The sequence below is a fragment of the Salvelinus sp. IW2-2015 genome, unplaced genomic scaffold, assembly GCF_002910315.2.
Source record: "Salvelinus sp. IW2-2015 unplaced genomic scaffold, ASM291031v2 Un_scaffold5072, whole genome shotgun sequence".
Taxonomy (NCBI): domain Eukaryota; kingdom Metazoa; phylum Chordata; class Actinopteri; order Salmoniformes; family Salmonidae; genus Salvelinus; species Salvelinus sp. IW2-2015.
The window spans coordinates 5,314-11,428 of NW_019946338.1; the positions used below are offsets into that span (position 1 = coordinate 5,314).

At 44.2% G+C, this 6,115-nt stretch overlaps 1 pseudogene; it reads right to left on the reverse strand.

The window, feature by feature from the left end:
* Nucleotides 1–72: 72 nt before the first annotated feature.
* On the reverse strand, nucleotides 73–5,799 carry LOC112077936 (homeobox protein unc-4 homolog; annotated as a pseudogene).
* Nucleotides 5,800–6,115: the final 316 nt, after the last annotated feature.

Below are 6,115 nucleotides of genomic sequence, written 5' to 3' on the forward strand. Positions count from 1 at the left end.
TCTGATATAATCCACCAAAATAATAAAGGCTAAAACATCGTTCAATGGTCCTCCAAACAACACTGATTTCATTTAAACAATAACTTTATTTATCAAAAATGTTTACATATATAAATATTTTTTTATTTTGTATACTTTCTCAAAAGAAAATAATGTACAATGTTTTTGAGGATTTTTGTTGCTTTTCTGTGTTGAGATGTTTTGTATTTTTTCTCCTTTTGAAATAAACATGTATATAACTTCAGTCTGGAAAGTAGTGGATGTGAATCAGAGAATCTGTTCCAGAAATAGAACAATAGAGTAGATCTGTCTGATGTGTTTTTAAAGGTGTCGTGTAGCTTTGGGAATGTTTAGATCTAGTCTGTGGCTGAGCAGGGTTGGTTGGCCTATTTCTGTAAGTCTCTGTTTATATAATGCTCCAGCACCAGGGTTAGTCCATGTCGACTTCGTCTCCATCTGTCCCGGGCTCCTCGTGCTCCGCCCGACKCTCTGGCTTGACGCCAGAACACAGCGAGGGATCCGGTGACGAGTCCTCTCTCGTGCCCTCTCCAGTGGGCTCGCTCTGGCAGTCRTTAACGTCCGTTACTCGTGACAAACCCGGTTGGTCATCACCCTCGCGGCTAGCGTCACTACCCGTGCTGGACTGAGTTGAACTGGTTCTCGTTAAAGTCGTTGGWACTGAAACAGAGCTCTGGGGTGGTGGCGGGGAAATGGAATCTGGACCGGTATTGTTGTAACTTCCCTGCTGTGCTTCGCTCCCGTCCACACAGTTACTAACATGATGGTGGTGGTGGTTAAGGGGTTTGTTTAGGCCCAAATGAGCCAGATGATGAGAGTTGGTATAACCTGTAGACTCACTAGTCACACATCTCTGTCCCGGGTTAGGCCCGCTGCTGTTGTTGTTGTTGTCCTGGCACAGCCCGGTTTTCAGGCCCGTCTGCGGGACAATGAAGCCCAGTGGCTGATGGGTAATGGGGTACAACAGGAAGTGACCTTTCCCTATCAGCGGCCTCTGATTGGACAGCGAGCTGAAGTCCAGCTGTGTTTTCCGGCGAGGYGTGGCGTCAGAGAGAAGGCTCTCCACGCTGAACGGGTTCAGTTTCTGGAGGCCGGAGGACCTGGAGCCGCCAAGTCCAGGACCAATACGTGCTGCCCGGGGACACCTGCTCCTGGACCCCAGGTCCCGGTCCTATCTCCCCTGCGGTTCTTTGGTTGTTGTGGTGGTGGTCGTGTGTCGTGGTGCTGGTTCTGGAGGAGACCAAACCGGGGACGTGTTTGGGTTTGTTCACAGCTGGCTGGTTCCGTTTGGTGGTGGTGGTGTCGTCCTCCCGGTTCCGAATGAAGACTCCCGTTACAGTTGGATGAAGGCTGCTGCTCGTTGTCGGTGATCTGTGACACACCGCTGTCGCTGTCTGACCCGCCGGGGTGTGGAAGAGGTCACCGGAAAGTAACTTGTTTTGAGACTTCAGACAGTTTACGCTCCTGTTTCCGTTTCTTTTTCTCTGCCCGCTCCAGCTCCCGACGCGCGATCTCCTCCGCGTCCATGGGTCTCCGCTGCACGTGGTCGGGTGGGAGTTGTGCGCCGGCCGCCCCGGGCCTTTCTTAGTGTTCTCTTTTTTCCTCCATTTAGCGCGCCGGTTTTGGAACCAAACACACAACACACACACACACACACACACACACACACACACACACACACACACACACACAAACACACACACACACACACACCACACACACACACACACACACACACACACACACACACACATACATACACATCACACGCACACGCACACGCCACACACACACACAGGGAGCCAAGAATGGGGAAATTGGTTTTGTTAATTTTCTATGCATCTTGTTAGGGTGAATCTCTCTGTCTCTCTCTCCTTTTCTCTCCAAAGTCATGTAAAACAAGGCCACAGATTGAATAGTGAAATGAATTTATGGCTCAACTTGTTCCACATACAAGCTACAATAAAATATTGTTATAATAAAATTTATTCATTGTATTGTATTCGATAAAATTATGAATAAACTGATATAAAATGTATATCAACCAATAATATTATTTTATATAATCGTGGCAAAAAAAACAGCTTTAAATCAAAATATACCAAGACCACATCATTCTGAAATATTGATTGTTATTATTATTGTTTGCTAAATGACAGACCAGAGGTGCAGTTTGTAGTATTTATAAATCCAACCGGATCATAATAATTAACAGACTAGTCCATGTTGAAAAACACTGCGACCCAAGGAAAACAAAATATAGTTAAGGGCCACCCCCCCCCTCTCTCTCTCGTCTTTTCTCCCTCCATCTCTCACCTAATTACGATTAAAACGCAGCTGAAGCCCTAACACAACATACAATGCAGGCCAAGATATCCAATAACAGACGCGAGTCACCAAATAGGCCTAGTCTATATTACCCACCGACACACACATCACAACTTCTCCTCCTCTCACAGATGCGCCTTTCTAATTGTCAATCGAGAGTCAGTGTGATCGCTAATTCTCCCAATTACGTTTAATTCTACCGTAGATAATTCGGCCTATCCCTCTCAATTCATCCTGCCTCCCCCCCTCCTCTACCACCGCTCCGAGAGCAGCTTTCCACCGCAGTGTGCCAGGGGGACTCGCCGCCTGTGAGCCACACCGTCCGGCCTCACAGCACACACAGCCCCGCATGTTCGGCGCTGATAACGCAGGGAGTTAGCGTTGAGATTGAGAAGTGGGCTGCGTGTTTGTCACATAATGTGGCGCGTCGACGAAACAGCATGACAAAAGCCCGTGTTTCTTATGAATGTGTAATGTTGGGGTATATCTCCGCGTGCAAGAACCTGCTGCCGATAAAGAAGCTCTAAGCAGCTTGAAGGAATAATAATCTGTGGTTTAAAGGAGGCGAAATCCCCAGACAGAGATAACACACACACACACACCCCAGAGAGCCATGCTCGTTTAGTTTTACAAGGAAACACAACGACTAAAAACACCAAGCCAACAGCATTCCTGTCTGTCTACATTTCCACGAAGTTATACCTCAATTAGTAAACACATCAAATACGCGCACCGCCATTAAGCAAACCAACACATCTGAGCCTGGTGGGCAAATAAACATGATGTCGTTGAAAATACTGTTTTTTTACTTTTGCTTTGATATTGTGGAGGAGGTGTCGTTTTTAAATCGGCCTAAAAAAGTGTTGTTAAATAGAGAGTGAGTGCGTTTTGTGCAGCCTATAGATTTAGCCTATAGGAAGGAAGTAGTAGGCTATGTTATCGCTGGTCTACAGCATTATTCGGTCCCGGACAGCCATCTTAATAAAGCCAGCTCATTATGGTATTAAAGGGATCGGATTCTCCTTATATCTGACGAGCAAAAATGTTGACTAAAACTCCACACAGCCGGAGAGTTTAAAGGTGGTGTTTTTACAGCACTTCCGTAAACAGAGTCCTCTTGGTTATCCAGTAATGAAACAGCATGCTGGACAAAATACGGCTTAATATTTTATTGTCGGTAATATTTGTACTTGGTTAAAACTGTTTTTATAGATGATTTATTAATGAACATTTAGTAAACAAAATAATTATTGGAATACTATATTAGGTTAAAAATCTAACTTGATAACAATAAGACAAAACAATATTAATATTAATAATAATGCTTTTAATATTTATAATAATGTAGGCCTATTTAATATTCTAATTATCTTTAACAGCATAACAGAAAATACAAATTGTCTTGATTTCAATATCAAAATAGAAATTGACATGAATTCATAGCCCACAAATGTAGCCTCTACAAATTCAAATAAACAAAGGAATAATATTTATTTTTTTTACCAATTCACAATTTATCTTAACAATTAATATTTTTTAAAATGTAAAAACCGACCGTGATATATGAGATGTAATTATTATTATTATTATTATTATTATATATATAGTATATATGTGTGTGTTATGGTGAGAGATACAAACCCTCTGCAGTGTTCTGGTTCATTCAGCTAAACGGAACTGTGTCTTTATGACCTCATAGATCAATGCTCTATGTTAATGCATAATTCAACAGGTCCTTATTGATGGGCCTATAATTGACAAATAGCTGTCTCACTAATATCTCACTATGGGATTATGATTAAACTGAACACACACACACAGCTATAGAGGCCTGGTTATTACACACTTCAAACCAAACTGAGAATTACTCCAATAATCCAATTATATTTTTGTTCTCGCGCATAAAATACACATTCGAGGAATATTCGTCAATAATGTAGTATTACTTTTCAACAACAAAACATGGCACTGATAATAAAGTGCAAGTAGAAATGTATTTTTAATTAAATGTGTTTATATTTTTTTTGGGGGGGGTTGTTGTTTACCTGGACACGGGACTCTACTAGGTCCAGCCGCAGCGCGAGCGCCCCCGCATGAAGATATCCGGGTAGTGGCTCTCGTTAAAAAGCTTTCTCCAGCTTCCTCCAACTGCCAACCGGTGAAATTGGTCCGCGTGCGTCTCCGTTTGCAACCGGGGCTATCCTTATCTGGGTCCCCCGAATCTACACAGCAACGGTCAGAGAGAGGGAGAGAGAGAGGTGGTAGGTGGTAGTGTCACTGACGACATGTGGGCTCGGTAAACAAGTCAACGTCAAACAAACAACAGCATCTCTCAGCTACATCAGGACATCTCGAACTAAACGGTTCGGTAAATTGCTTGTTACACAAAGCATCGATTAGAGTTCAGAGGAAAATGCTGAATGTGTGTTTTGTTCTGTTTTCTCCTGCTTGGGTTGCTGAAATAATGACAGGAAACTACAGTGAGTTGGGATACATGGACGCTTCCATTTCCATTTGAGGGAGTCTAGTCGGAGTGGTGAGTTATTTGTTCCGAAAATCAGAAACGCATTTATTTATATAACATATTATTTCTGAAAAGCCATAAAAAAAAAAAGGATAATTCATCAATGTAAACAGCGCAGCAGAATGGACTGTGTTTTGTTGGGAATTAGCACTTGCCTCGCGTTTTTTTTTCTCATTCAATACTTGGTTGTAATTATGACATAATTATCAAAATAATAATAATATTTGAGTTGAACATTACATTTCAGAGTTTATAAAATAGCCTTGCTGTTTTGAAAAATCGAAATAAAACGAGTTGTTTAAAAGCCCAACTAAAGGAACGGTTCTATGCAAAGCTTCACCATTAACAACAAGATGCCATATTTCCATGGAAAACTAAAATCACTCTACGGCCAATAAATATCAAACCAATATTTCCAGACGTGTATCACTCCTTTCTGTCTCTTTCCATCCCTCCGTCCATCCCTCCAACCTACCTGAGAGTTTGTACTGATTGTCTCCGTTAATCCGCAGCCAGAGGAGAGTAGAAGGAGGAGCCGTGTACCACCGAGGCCGAGCACGAACCGTTCAGTAATCCGTCTATGGAGAAGGGTACGGTGGCCGCGGACTGTAGCTGGTGACCGGCGAGCTCGTAGATGTGGTGGTGTCCCAGGTGGTAGGGGAAGCCAACACCGACCATTCCGCCCAGAGAGCCTCCGAACTGGGCGTGGGGGTGCTCGAGTATCCGGCTGTCCATGCTACTGGCCCGGACGGTGGAGGGGCCGAAGTGAGGCGTCTGACCGAGGGAGTGTGGGTGAACATGCAGAGCGAGGGGAAGGAGAGGGGGATGAAGCGAGAGAGAGAGAAAGAGGAGGGAGGACAGAGAGAGAGACAGACAGACACCGACGAAGCGCAGCTGTACTATAAAACAGGAACAGACATAGACAGTGAGTTTTTACTCCTTTACTACCAGACATCAACCCCCTCCTCCTTCCTGTCATCTTCCCTCTCCTGCCCCCCCCCCTAATTAGGCCTTCCGCGGCTCGGGGAGTTTTGGACCAATAAGAAACGCTAATGGGTCGGGTAACGTCACAGGCGTGGTTATGGCTCGTGTGTGAGAGGGAGAGATGGAGGAAAAAAACGTTTTTCCATATCGATTACTAATTACACCTGACATCGGCCTCCACAAACAATATCAGCCCTGTCACAACATGGACATGGGGAGGCTGGGCGAGGAGGCTATAGCCTGGGGGGGGGGGCTATAGCC